The sequence below is a fragment of the Rattus rattus genome, chromosome 1 (assembly GCF_011064425.1).
Source record: "Rattus rattus isolate New Zealand chromosome 1, Rrattus_CSIRO_v1, whole genome shotgun sequence".
NCBI lineage: Eukaryota > Metazoa > Chordata > Mammalia > Rodentia > Muridae > Rattus > Rattus rattus.
The window spans coordinates 61,143,081-61,159,021 of NC_046154.1; positions in this window are offsets into that span (position 1 = coordinate 61,143,081).

The window sequence follows — 15,941 nt, forward strand, 5'->3', positions numbered from 1 at the left end:
TTGGTCCATCTAGTGCCAAATATAGGTTTGTGGAAAAGGTCTTGAAACCAATCAGAAAGTGACTGCTTACTCCTGTGATGGTCTGACACTATTGTGATTCTAAGTGTGGCATGTCAAGTCAATCAGTATTATCCCTCACAATGTTCAAAACTCAGTAATATTATCCTCCTGTAGTATCCATACCAAATTCCAATGCTGTGAAAGTTACCCAGGAACAATGAAGCTTCCTGGTTCATAGAACCTTGATTTCTCTGTTTCTTCATGTCAAATATGTGGTATTTTCAGTTGCAAGCCCTAATTGTCTTGTGATGCAGGGTACATGACCCAAAGAACATTAGAGATAAAAGTAAATGCGATTACGTTCTTTATACTTCTACATTAACAGTTCATCATCAAAGGAAGTTAAGGCAACAATGTAGAAACTGAATTAAAAGTCATGGAGGAGTACTTCTTACTGGATTTGGTTTTTAGCTTATTCATCCTTTTTATGTCATTTCAGATCAGTTGTTTAGGAATGGATTGTCACCAGTGGTCTGAGACTTCTCACACCAATCATTAATGAAAAAAAATGCCTAAAAGGCTTGCCTATAGGCCATTATTGTTTGCCCAAATGACTCTAGCTTGTTAGGGTTGACAAAAAAACTATCCCACATAATGGAAAATTCAGTATCATGTCAGGAAATAGAGAGCTTATCTCCAGGACCTCATTAGTCAATATGTCCTAAAGAAGCAACAAATTCCTGGCACTGGCCTTTTTACATTCTAGACTATGGTATATTTTATGGGCTCTCTCTCTCTCCTCTCTCTCTCCTCTCCTCTCTCTGTCTGTCACACACACACACACACACACACACATACACACACACACACACACTTTTCTACAGGTTTACAGATAAATGACCCAGAGGTGTTTGGTGTTATTTATCCCTCCTTGAATTCTCTGCTCTGCTCGCTCTGCTTTCACTCTTGGATCCCATTTAACACTTCCTGATCTATTATCTTTTTTAAATATACCAGTGCATTCTGTTTCCTGCCTCTTGAAAGACACATCTGCTGTCCCTTACTAATTTCTTGAACATTGTGGTTATTCCAAATGAAACATGCATATCTGACAATCCAAAGCTAACATCCAGAAATGAGAGAAAACTTTTAAAATCTATCTTCCTGGGTCTGGTTTAATTCACTCAGAATGATATTTTCCAGCGCCATCCATTTACCCAGGAATTTCATAATGGGTGAGTCTTCTATCTGTCCTACTTACAGTAATTGACATTGATCATAAATCCAGAAGGTAAGCTTTGCTCTTTTAGAAGCAGCATAGGAGGAGAGGGACACTGCTGTTTTTGTTTATAATTCAATAAAATAAATATTTATTTAGAATATTTGTTTATCTAGTAGAAAAGCTCTTGGAATACTTCTGTTTTTCAAATGTAAAGATGATACATTGTTAATTACTTACAATTCTAATTTAAGCCTAATAAAATGGTCATAGCAAAAAGAATATCATGTAAAAATATACTTCCAACATCCTAATGCTTAATAAAAATCTCATTTATGGCAATATACAAACAACAACACAAATCACCTCATTGCTGGAGCAATTATTACATGAAAGTCATTGTCTCTCTGGTGTCATTTCTGGAAGAAGCTTATTAACATTATTCCCCATGAAAGCTACTCCTTTACAGTCTTTTGTCTCAGCGTGGTGATGAAACACATTACTATCCCATTATTTGTGGCTGCTTTTAAAATAATTTTGTATTTAAATAATTATTATTTAAATAATACTACTTATTATATTGGCCTACAGGAATGTCTGTCAGGTATTTTCTTCAATAATGATTGGTGTGAGAAGTCTCAGACCACTGGGGATGATTCACTCCTGAATGACATAAAAAGAAGGCAGAATAAGCCAAGGAGACAAATCCTATAAGAAACTATCCTCCATGACGTTTGATTCACTTTCTACATTGCTACCTTAACTTCCTTTGTTGATGAACTGTTATGTAGAAGTGTAGGGACCCAAACCCTTTTATCGCCAATTTTCTTTTAGTTATGGTGTTCTATTACAGCAATTAATAATATAAATATATTATCACATGTTTATTATTTAAATATATTATTTAAATAATGGCTATGATTATGCTTATAATTATTATTAACATTACTCTGGGATACACTAATAACCATGAAAGCTACTTCGTTACAGTCAGTGTCTCAGTACTTGTGATAAAATAATCAATACCCCCAGTATTTGGGGGTACTTTTAAATAAAGATTATTTGAGTCATTTTCTTCATTTTTATAAGACAGAGAGGACAGTGCTATGCTTTTAAGTTTTATTCAGGGGTTGGGGATTTAGCTCAGCGGTAGAGCGCTTGCCTAGCGAGCGCAAGGCCCTGGGTTCGGTCCCCAGCTCCGAAAAAAAGAAAAGAAAAAAAAAGTTTTATTCAGCAGTAGTTGTGTGAAAATCAATTTTTCTAGATATTTTGTAATAAAAAACCAACCAAACAAAAAGAATGTGATGACCAAGGTAATTAAGATACTTAAAATTAATTTAATTTATTATTTTATTAAATTAAATATGCTTGTGATTGCAAGCATATTTAAATACATTACACATATATATATTTCTAAATATAACCTGTTTAATCTGTATAATGTTATTTGTGTGTATTTTTTTAGGGCTGAGTATTTGCTCATTGATAATTAACTGGTGTGATTTTTCCCTGACGGAGACTGTTGTTCTCCTTCTCAGCATTCCTTAGGGCCGAGGATTGAGAGAGCAATGTGAGTATCTGAGAAACTTTGGATGGAGGAAAGGGCAGGAGGAAATTTTATTGATATATTATAATCTCAAAACATGGTTGAAACAACAAAAACATAAGTTTTGGTATATAAAAATGAAAACTTACAGAGATGATAAAAACAAAAAGTTGATTTAATATTAGACGCTGAGCAACTGTTTTTATTATTAATTATTTTGTTTATTTATATCCCAAAGGTTGCCACCCTTCTCACACTCATAGAGTTCTTTCCCGATACCTTCTCCTCATTGTCACTGAGGATACAGCCTCTCAGGCATCCTTCTTCCCTAGAAATTCACAGTGTTATTACAAGCATATGTAAATACATTACACAATACACACCCTAGCTGGAATGAATTCTATGGATACCAAACTTTACCTACGACAAAGGAATCTCATTGTTGTCTGAGCTTCTCTCCTGTAATTCATCCTAACTGGTTACTCTTCATTAAGGATTGCTTTTCTTCCTGAATATTTTATTTACTTTCCCTGGCTTTGCTACTGTGTCCATTTTCTCGCAGTCCATGATAGTGGCTTCCTCATCAATCTGTGGGAGTCTAGCTTCTCCAGGAAGCAAATCTGTACTTCCTTCAAAATTACCCGATCCTAAAATACAAATTCTTAATAACCCTCTGGCTTAAATATTCCATTGCCTCCTTCATTCAAAACCGAGAAACGCAGACTCTTTCAGACTCTTTATAGCCTAAAGTTTTCCAGCATGACTTACATATAATCTTTCACCTATTCCATTGCCTTTCCATACCTTCCCCTTGGCTTGGGGTTTGCTGAACATCTTACTTCAAAACATTTCTCACTATGCTTTTTCCTGCCTGATTTCCCTGACAATCCTCTTCAGGCCTCAGAACTAATTAACTCAATCAGTAGAACATGCAGCCCTTGAAATTGTAATCCTCCTGCCTCAATCATCCATGTAGAATAGCTGGAATTACCACTAGAAACTTTGCTGAGATTTTTACATAGAATGAATCACCACAATTTTCCGGATCGTCTATGATTCTCAAGCATCTACATATTGCTTTTCATAGACAACTGCTTTTACTGATTTGCACATGACACTCCTGGACAGGAACTCTTTAGAAAAAGTAACTTTCCTATGCCTATTTTAACATAAAGATTCCTAGAAATTTAAATACTCCCTTTAAATACTGTTTGAGGAAGATTTTTTTTCTGACCCCTCATATTGATGTTTGATACTTCAAATAAAACAAAAACATTGCCAATTTTTATTTACTTAATAACAGTTAAGGGTTATTATATAAGTATTAATATCTAATTCTAAAATTGTCAGAAATTGGTTTATTCATAAATGTATACTTAAATGCCTTTAAAGTGTCTATCACAGACAGAAAGAAAACTAACACATACATCAGTGAACAAAAGCATTGATAATGCTGCAATGTAGAAATAAATACTCTTCAGATATTCATATAATTTCATACATTGCACACGGTTTCTCACTGTAATAGCTAAGGTTATTTAGATTTTAAATTTTTTATTAGCTGGCTGGCTAGCACTGTCCAAAAAGGAAGTCCACTTTTGGAATGTTCAGAAATGACAAACCTTAGGAAGTTAATTCAAACTTTAAGTACCATGTTCCTGAATTAATCATGCATGCAACATAGTTGAACTGTATCTGGGGAATTACTCAGCAACTACCCTCATCCCTCACCATGGTAGACTTTAACACTAATGTATCTTTCTGATAGTAATGCCTGAAACCTAAAGAGACCAAAACTTGTTAAGGGGATTTGATAAATGCTCAACCTTTGTCTATTTATCTAAAGGCAGAAATTTTATTTTAAAACCCTGGAACACGAATCTCTGACCCCTGCCGGTTATTCTGCTTCTAGAATTCAGAAAGTGGTCGTAAAGAAGAGAGCATCTATGTAGCTGTCTAGTGGTGTTAAAGTACAATTGCCTTTAGTTTTCTTAACTTCAAATGATATGAAAATAGATTTCATGTCAAAGTGACAGGACAGCTACTATGAAAACCAGAATAATGGAAGTATCTGGAGAAGTGATGGCACTTTACTCCTCTTAATCCCAGAAGTCTGTCTAATTTGGGTTCTCGATTTTGCATCCATAAGCCTGAGTCTGAGAAGTCTGCAGAGTGATTGTACACTTGTATGCACATCTTTCTCTGAAGGAGGAAACACATACCACTCCCTCCAATCCAAGGCACTGAGAGCAGGTAGGCACATTTGTCTAGTATCCACTTTACACTGTGATGGGACTTTCTGTGAGGGATTACTCTCAAAACACTTGAAGCCTTTTCCTAATGAGGCTTCATCAGTCTCCTGATGAGACAGCCCGTACTGGTTCTGCTCAAAGTACTAATAAGTACAGGCTCTCCAGGATGCAGAATCTATGTCTCCTCTTTCATCCAGTCTCTTTATCTTACTAATGGTGTCACAAAAATGTTCTACTGGATTTTCTAGTGGATACAGCACTCTCTGGTTTTATGTTTGGCACTTTGGAAATGTGTGAACAATACTTTCAAGTCAACAAGCATCCTTTATTAGGCTGTTCTTTGTGCAACTGAAAAACCCCAATCTGAGCATTGAAAATAGTCCAAAGTGATTTTTCTGGAGGATCAAAAAGTAGCCTACATGGGGTTTGTTGGACAGTGCTTATTAAAATATCCTAAACATGGCTGGCAATATAACTATATTTGCCTGAGAAAAATACAAGGAAAAGTTAGCCATTATCTCAGAATTCTCTAAGACACCAGTGATTATTATTTTCCTCAACTTGCTTGTTGGAAGTACTGTTTTTTCTATGGTGAACTTTATTCTATTTTACGTCCATAGGGAGAAAGGCTATTTTCATTGAACATCAGGGTAACAATTTCATGACAAATGTAATGTAACAGTTTGTTCTGAATTTTCCAGTGAATTAAATTTAGTTTACTATTTTGATACAAAGTAATTTTATGAATCAGAATCCCCCTAAGTGACTGTTTCATTAGATCTTCACCCTAGAAAATAAAATTGCATTTAGAACTATTTTTCCCTGTAATTCTATGACTCCATTATTTTTAAGAGTATTTTGATAAAAGCCCTCTTCATAGGAATGTAATATTTTCTAAAGCTGTAAAAACTAAAAGATTATATAAAAATCAATCCATTTTTAAAAATTCAAACTAGCAATAATTTAAACATTATAAAAGACACCGTGATTGTGATTTATCTTAAAGGCTGACATGTTGTACTCTTGCTTCTGAGGTGAAGTTCAATGTAGGAATCACATGCTCTTGACCTGATGGACAGAAGGCCAGTGAGTATTAGATATTTTACTATCTTGCTGTAAATGTGTGTCAGCTGCTGCCCACATCTATCCTTTGCAACTATTCCATGTTTGTTGTCTGTTTTTCTGTTATGGTTTTTTAAATCAAATCCTATATCCTGTCCCCGTACCAGTAGGATATGGCTATGTATATTCCCTCTATTTTAAACAACACTGTTCAAAAGAAATATAATATGAGATATGTATATAATTTCAAATTCATTATATACCTTTAAATATATAAAATAATGCCTTAAAATACTAAAAGGTTAAAGCTAGATTTGTAGATTTGGTTGTGGATCTACCTACCTATCTACATCTATCTATCTATCTATCTATCTATCTATCTATCTATCTATCTATCTATCTCTCTATCTCTCTATCTCTCTCTCTATATATACATACATATATATACATACATATATATATATATATATATATATATATATATATATATATATATATCCTTTTATGCTTGTGTGGCTTTTGCCTGCATGTGTTTCTGTGTACTACATGAGCATAGATGTCCTTAGAGATCAGAAAATGGTGTCACATTTACTTTAACTCGTTTTAGGGTGTCTGACATGGGTTCTGGGAGCAGAACTCTGGTCGTGTGCAATAGCAGTTGAGTGCTTTAATAACGGAGATGTCTTTCTAGACAAAAGCTAAATTTTAAGATATTTTAATCTAAATAAATTAATAAATGACCCTTCAGTGTATAATATATGCAAAAGCATAAATAGACTTATTTACTCATTTTCAAAATTCTGGTTGTATTTTTCATAATTTTAATACATTACAATATGATAATTTTGACTGTAAATATTTGATCTGCACTTTGATTCAATAAAATGTATAGCTGAAAATTAAATCTGAATTTGTTCTTACAATTTTTCAATCATTATAGCTACCATGAACTTTTAAAATGTAAATTTAACCCTTGTGAGCATATAACCCAGTAGTAGACGCTTAGTTAGGACATAAAACATACAACCTACCAAAGGCTCAATTCCTAGCAAACACATAAACAGACACCGACAACATGCATACATAAACACAAAAACACAGAGTCACACACACAACCACACAATTACTTTTCAATAAACACATTATTAAAATTACTACATTTTAAAGACAAAGAAATTCTACTCATCTTCCCAATTCACTATATTGCATGTGCTTAATAATTGTATTTGGGTAATAACCAAGCACATTGGGAACAGGACTTCAGATGCATAGTTTCTCTCTGCTTCAGGCTTTTAAACACCAGAAGATTTTTACTAACCTTCAGGTTTAATCTTTTATTCAAGGCCATAACTAGTCCTGAAAGGCTTATAGACAGCTTCCCTGTGGCATATAATAACTGAATAAATCTGCCAGCCTATATACATACTAAAAATAAAATTCCAAAACAATAACAACAAAACAACATGTTGTGCAAGAAAATATACTATATTCAATTCATATGAAGAGGGTCCCTAAAAACATATGGAGGGACCCATGGCTCCTGCAGCATATGTAGCAGAGGCTGGCCTTGTTGGACATCAGTGGGAGGAGAGGCCCTTGGTCCTGGGAAGGCTCGATGCCCCTGTGTAAGGAAATTCCAGGGCAGGGAGGCAGGAGTGGGTGGGTGGGTGAGTGGTGGAGCACCCTTATGGAAGCAGGGGGACAGAGGATGAGACAGGGGATTTCCAGAGGGGAAACTGGGAAAGGGATAACATTTGAAATGTAAATAAATAAAATATTCAATTAAAAAACAAAAAATAAATGAATGAGGGAAAAAAATAAAGACAGCTGCAATTCTGAACCACCACCCCCAAATAAAACAAGAAAAAAACTGTGCATTAAAATTTGTTCTGTATTTTTCCTTTGAGCCCATTTCAAGTCATCCTAAGCACAGTTCCAGAACACCATAGTGACATATGATTACTGGATCCCATTTTGGAGAGCACAAAACTAAATTCATAGTGAATTTTTGTTGTGGTTTGATTAAACTATGTCATTTAGTCATGCAAACAGAAACACAAGACAAGGTCAAAATTAATGTTATCATTTTCTTCTAAGTAAAATCCAAAGAAATCTGAAATTCCTCTATGAAGGCAGCATAGCCTGGCCTACCAAGTCTTGGGATCTTTGATTTTTTCCGTTTGTGCTCTTGACGAGGTTTGGGAATAGTATTTCTACATCCATACAGCACTGACAGTTAAATATCTGTGATCATAGTTTAAACTGGTCCTTGAAATTAGTTCACATAATTACCTGTCAGTGGAATATATTGTTGGCTTCGGGTTTTTTTTTTAAACTTTTTTTTTTAACTTAACATCTTCAGAGAGCACTTAGAAAACGAACTGAAATATTGGCATGACACTATGTGTGAAAAAATACTCATTTCTACTTCAGTCTTTCTTTTCTTCAAAAGGATGAATTTCCCAGTATTGTAAACTCGGCATCATTAATTGATGTGACTTAAAGAATAGCCTTATTTGAAGCAGGGTTCAGTGAGACGTTACATACAGTGCAGTCATGTTTGTAAAATGAATATACCCACAAGCTGATGGGTTGTCATACACTGTTGCTTTGTTTGTCTCTGTGATCTTCTTTTCCGTGTTCAATGGTGCATATCAAGTTTACAACCGCAGTTTATTATCTAATGCATTGTGTGATTAATGGGAAAGCTCATCTTTAATCAGTTGTCGATTTTTTTCCCCAATGAGTCTTCTCGCCCTAAGCACAATATCGTCATAGGCTTAACTTTTTACAATAGTTTTTTTTTTTTTGGTCTACATCCTTTCTATTATTTTTAACAAAAGAGCTGTCATGTGAATACTGCTAATAGATTTAATGAATCATCCAGTGAAGCCTCTGTATTTCAAAGGACCTATTTGTTTAGCTCTGCAAGGGATCTCTGTGTTTTGAATTAACAATTACTGTTGGAAAAATGATAACTTTAGTATATTGCTTGCCTTGCAATAAGTCAAAGGGTATCCTTGTCCTCACCATCAGAAAATATTTATTTTTCTACTTGCTGTTACTCTCTTAATGATATTTAGCATTACTTGTGTACTATCCCTGATACTTTATCTAAAAGGTTGATATCATATTAATTTTAAAATAAAACTTAGCAAAAAATACTTTAGTAACAGCAGCCTTTTACACACAGATACTAGATACAAATAATTGTTATACTAGGACCTCATTATCAATCTTACAGATGTCTTCAGCAGTGAGAATCAACATCAACCACAGCGCTTCTATCAAATATTATATACCCCTCCAAAAATCATGATTCCTTTATTCTAACATATATTAGCTATATTGCATTGTTTCCTACAAAGAGAGAATGTGAGATTAAAGCAAACAAAGTACAACAACAAGAGAAAACAAAACCAACCAAATAAAAACAAACACTGAAAAGCTTCTCTACATAATGAGAAGGGTGAGGCTGATAACAGAAGAGCCCATTCCAGAGCAAGTGGTGCTGAATCAATGGTCAAACCAATATGGTATCTTATGCTAAAAGGATGGAATTTTCACCTACAGAAAAATGCACATGCTCAAGAGCCCTGCTCTTTGAACTCTCAGACAAGGACATTCTCCAACTGCTATGTAATTCCAGCGATACTATCACTGACTGGCATGTACTAGACGATTAGAAAGCTCCAAATGAAGCATATCGATCATGAGTGTGAGAATGTTGGCAATCACCTGCAGTGTTGCCTTTAGCCGAAACCCATCTGCTGGTGTGGGGGGGAACATCAGTGTATACTTTTCTGAGCTATCAATCCATACATACACCATTTTCATAGAGGATTTGATTGGTTTTTTTTTTTCTGTTTCCAGATTCCAATGTTTGCTCTTTGACTGGAAGAACTTCTGAACTTTGATAATGTGTTCAAATTTGGGGTTCAAATTTAGCTATAATCAAACACTAAGAAGCCCCTATTGGATTTTAACCTTGCATACACAAAGGAAATTACTCACTGGCCAAACGATTAGTGTTTATTTGATCTGAGTTCTTTACATTTGCTTTTGGTTAGGGTTAAAAGCTCACTCATTATCAGCCTGTTATGACCTCTGTTGAAATACGTTCTGAAGGAACCTAGTAAACCAGCTAAAATAAAGACTGTACGCACAGATAAAAATTAAACCCTACTATTCCTTTCATTGACATGTCTTGAACGGAATGTGTGTCTCTGAAAAATTTCAGATACCCTTGGTTCCTCCCAGCTGGGAATGTGTACTTCCTGAATTGCTAGTGAAAAATCACCACCGCTGCCTCCCAGCCAGCCATCTTACATGCACGTGTGTCCGGTAGGAGGGAAAAGAACTACATTGCCTAAACTATATGAAATGTATAGAACAAACATCTAAATCAAGACATAGATTAAAAGGTGAAGATCACAGCAAAAGCATGCTCTACATATCATATAGTAATGTGTGGCCTTCACATTACAAGCTCCACTGGTTCATTCCAGGGATCCTACAAGCACAATTCTTTTAAATGCCTCCATCTGGGCTAGAAGGAAAATGAGAACATCCATTCTCTGCTATGTCCTGCTGCATCCACTGCCAGTTCCAAATTGAGCAATGCACTTGAATTCTGTATTCAAAGAAGCTCTTTGTTCCCAAGTACTCTGGTTTCTTTTCCATAGTGGAGAGTGGGGATTGACTATGGGAACAACCTAGCAGCTCCCTGGTGTAGTCTGTTTCCACAAACAGAACAGACAAGTGGCCGTGCCTTAATAAGGGTTTCCAAGCGAGCATAGCACAGCTTTCCCAGTTTCTGTCAAATAAGAAACTTACACCGTTTATTACCCATGCTCTTGATTAGAGCTAAAAATAAAAAAATAAAAAATAAAGAAAATAAGGAGATACATGGGTCTTTTCTTAAAGAGTGGAGATCAAGTGTGTTTAGTGTGCAAGAGAAATGAGAGATGGAGAGTGGGAGACCCAGGGGGTACCAGTGCTTCCCGAGAACAATTGCTTTACCAAAAACTTCTCAGAAGTCTGGAGGCCAAGCTCCCTGCTGTCTTATCAGACTCAGAGTGAGGCTGCACAGCACTGCTCTGCACTTGAGAGGCCCTAATTGTTTCCTGTCCACTCTGCGCTCATCCCAACTCTTCATCTTATAAACATACATCACCAGCAACGTTAATGTGTTGATGCCACAGATGTCTTTTCGGAAATACATTTGTCAGCGCTCATTTTGTTTCTCTAGGAAGCTTTTCTACTTCCTCTTTTCTGCTGCTCTTGTGCTGTGGCTGGGGATTGCCACTTACTTTCTGGTATAAAGCCTTGAATATATTCTTGGCAAAGGAACTTCCACTGAGTAACATCTTTGGGTCTTATTTATTTATTTATTTATTTATTTATTTATTTATTTCTATATTGAGATAGGGTCATGCTGAATACCCAAAGCTGACCTTAAACTCACTTTGTAGCTCTGTCAGGTTTTGCATGAATTTAGGATCCTCCTAACTCAGACTCCAAAGAACCTGGGATTATAGTCACTGCTATAGGCACTGCTTTTGCTACATGGAGAGTGGAAGAACACCAATGCAAGACTCTTGACTAAATAGTGTAAGTGTGTGTGTGTGTGTGTGTGTGTGTCTATTCTCTAATATTCATCCAAACTTTGTGATATGAAATTTATTATGACTCCAATCTTTAAGGAAATCAAAGCTCTGATAATTTACTTGCTTATTATGAAGCTGGTATGTGACTTAGTTACTCTGTGATGATATGTGCTCCTAAACGTAAGTAGAGGCACATTTCTGTGTCTCTCTAAAATCAGAGACAGAAAGCAAGTTTAGTATTCTAACCTCTGGATATTCTTCATTGTTTGATTCCTGCATAGTAGTGTTGCAATACAACAATATGAGATATATATATATATATATATAATATACATATATATATATTCCATGACCATTCTGCTGCTGGTGACTTCAAATGATAGCTAAGAAACAATAAACCTACTGTACAAGTAAAAAAACACTATGTCCTACTCAAACAACATGAAGGACTGCGTAGAATCCTCCTGCTTCTTAAAGGTGGAATTCATTTGAAGAGAAAAGGGAGGAATGCTAAAGGGGAGAAAATAATAACCGCCATAATAAACCCAGTCACTTGCTCTGAATTCAGAGGTTCTAGCTAGTTCAAACAACTAATAAAGAAAATGAGAGGAATATAATTTGCAGCAATTTTGCAAAAGAGGAGAAATAAAACTTTACTTTACAAATAGCCCTGGCTGTGCATCAAGCCAAGCAAGCAGTACAGCCGGGGCGGATGGTAATGTGATTACGCTGGTAATGATATGCATTAGGTACATTATGGGAAACAATAATGCTCCCTACCAAATGCACTCAATCTAGTTATTGATTTTTCTTAATGTTAAAAGCACTACTCTAAAACCGAAAAGAGATATCCTTTATTTATTCCCCTTCTCTTTCAGTTTCCAAGTCCATAGATCCTTAGATGCAGAGCAGTATAGCAAGATAATGGAGTAATGTATATCTAATCTGACACCTACTGGGCCCGGCTAATGTCTCAGATAGAAACCGTTAGGAACTGCTTGGGGGTGGGGAGTTGTATATAAACAAGAAAAGAAAAATCCAACCTCAACCTTGCTTTCTTTTTGTTTGGTGTCATTTCCTAAAAGAGTTTTGCGAAGCGAGCATATAATTTTTAAACAGAATGGTAACTTATTAATTATATACATAATGCCAAGTTAGTGCATCTATGTTAACATTTTTTTCTCCCATGATGTATGTACGCACAGGCACATACACACACACACATAGACACATACATACACAGAGAGAGAGAGAGAGAGAGAGAGAGAGAGAGAGAGAGAGAGGGAGAGAAGAGGGAGAGACAGAGAGAGACAGAGACCCAGAGAGAACTATTTCATGTCATCCTGAATCTACACATAATTTCTTTTCTTAACACTCAGCAATACCCAGACCATGTATTTCTAACAAATGTCAGAAGAAAATTCAGTAAATACAAAACATGGTAAATCTTGATTGAACTTCATTTCACGCAATAATTTTTATGGTCTTCATTAAACATTATTTCAAGCTGTGTTTGTCAAATTAACGATTAAGGAAAATAATAGTCTGGTGTCAAAAGTTCCATATACGACTCATCAGTTCTCTCAGAAAAGGCAAGCGGTGTATTTGTGCTAACCTTCTGGCAGATGTCCCACACTCCTTCCCTCGTCCATCTTATCCCACCAATGCTTTCTCTCTTTTTCTAACTTTTAAGGGGAATAAAAAGCATTTACTCTTGTCGTTTTCACTTGGCCAATTTCATTTAACCTACCCCCAGAGGATCTGAAACAGCATGTCCTGTGCAGCAGAAATAGAAACATCTCAACTGAATCTTCTATTTAACCACAGAGCACCAAAACATACACACCTCTGATGAAGTTTTCAAACAGTTGACAGCACTCAATCAAAGGGGAAAGGAGGCCAGCATTACCAAAGTGCCTGACATGACGCCTTCTCTTGGGATTTCAAAACTAGTTATCAATGAAGAAAAAAATGTTTCCGTCTTAAAGATCTTTCTTCTCAACAAACTATTTTACTCGGCAAATAACCTGTTTGACTTAAAATCATTTAAGAATACAAATTATTTTGCCTTGCTCTATTAAATCACATAGAAATAGGAGTTATTCTGTTTTTCTAAATGGCTTTAGGTACAATTAAAATCATTTCTCCAAAATATAATGAAAGGAGTGGGAGTTTTACATCCTTAGAGTAGGTTCCTTTGTTCCTCAATTCCCTGATAATAATTTCCCATCTCACTCATGAGCCTCTGTGAGTGGCATATTCAGTCATCTTTTCAAATCAGGGATTTTCTATTGAGAGTCTAGTGTGTGTGTGCGTGTGCGTGCGTATGTGTGTGTTCTCTCACTTAACCATTAAAGATTTCTATTCAAAAGGACTTTCTGTACTCTCTGTCTTAGCAAGAAGAATTTTAAAACTCCTTATTTATGGACACAAGGATTTTGAACATGTGTTAAGTTTTGTTCTAGAAGCATTAAATATTAAGTTATTACAAGAGCTCTGCAAGCATATCTAATTTACCAAGAGTAAAGCGTAAAAAGTAATTTCAGAGCACTTCTAAAGTAATGATGGTATTGTATCTAATTTATCCTTTGCCAAAAATAGTATTGGCCAAATCTCCAATGTATAAAATATTTACAGAATTAGTGCTTGTAAGTTGTAAAAGCTCTCTATACAAAGTAAAAACTATGAACTTTTCTATGATCAGATAAAATCAATTGTAATGTGTTAAAAGTAATTGTTTTAAAGTTGACCAGATAGCTCATGCTAAGCTTGATGAACTGAGTTTTATCTCTAGAATTTTCATGACGAAAGGAGAGAATTGTATACTGTTTACTAGTCTTTGTGTTTATGTTTATCTGTGGCACATGTATGCATGCCCTCTATCTATCTATCTATCTATCTATCTATCTATCTATCTATCTATCTATCTATCTCTGACACACATACATGAAGATACAAATGAATAAAAGATTTTAGTTACTATAAAATTATTGTAGGTATATAAGATATTTTCTATATTTATCATTTATTTCATCTATCTATCTATCTATCTATCTATCTATCTCTGACACACATACATGAAGATACAAATGAATAAAAGATTTTAGTTACTATAAAATTATTGTAGGTATATAAGATATTTTCTATATTTATCATTTATTTCAGATGTTTTAATGAAGTTTTATTTTACAAGAGGTACAGACACTTTCAACCATTTCTTTACCCATAAAATGGGAGTATTTTACAAAACCCATTTATCTGGATTACATAGGGACTGCAAAGCAAATACAAGTTATTTTCACAGATGGATGCTACCTTTTAGGTACACAGAAATTACAAATTCACTCTTGTTCCTTTAATTTTCACAATTACTAAAAGGAAAAAAATGTTGTTACCTCTTATCTAAAACTAAGTAAGGAAAATGTACAGGTAGTCAATGGACTTGCTCTTGTCAAGACAATGAGAAACAACTGGAATCTCTGTACAATGTTCCAGACAAAATTTAATCGCTTATTTAATTCTTTTGCTACAATTTCTGGGAAAGCAGTAACCATGAGGCTGATGTTTTTAATGAGACAAAAATAATTTAATCCACCATGTGGCAGTAAATCAAGCTAACTGAGTTTAAAGGATAAAATGGGTGTGGAAGAGAGTGGTGAAGCATTTTATGTAGGAGGAGTGGGTGTGGTTGTGAAGTCATACTTGAGTGGACAGCTGGAAGAAGTAAGAGGTCAGGTATGTTAGTCTGTAATTTTGTGGTAAGAGTTTTGAATGTTCTAGAAATAGTGAGGGATCTGATACTATGGTGCCCCCTACTCCCTTGCTCCCAAATCATTGCTGTGTTCCTCAGAGAACGCTGTTCTGTTTGCTTCCTCTCACAGAGACTCTTTACAAATATTTTTCCTTTCTTTGATTCCACTATTAATTGGTGGATCCTTCCAGTGTATCCATAGTAATAACTAAAGATGTAGAATCTACATTATTCTTTCAAATATTCTACTTGTCCATTATCACAGCAAAAATGTGGTCAGTGACATTTCAGGGATGAGAAGAAGGAAGCCCTGAGGCAGTGGTTAGTTTATAGTAGCTGCAGTGCCAGGACAGAATATGGTTCATTTGGGGATTCTAATTCTTTGTAGTCTGCAGCTTCTGCTCCATCACCCTGCTGCTCAATATGTTCTTCAGATAAAGCTTGGTTTAGAATCTTCGGTTAGAGTGAACATGCAATGCTCAGATGTATGTCACCTCCCAAA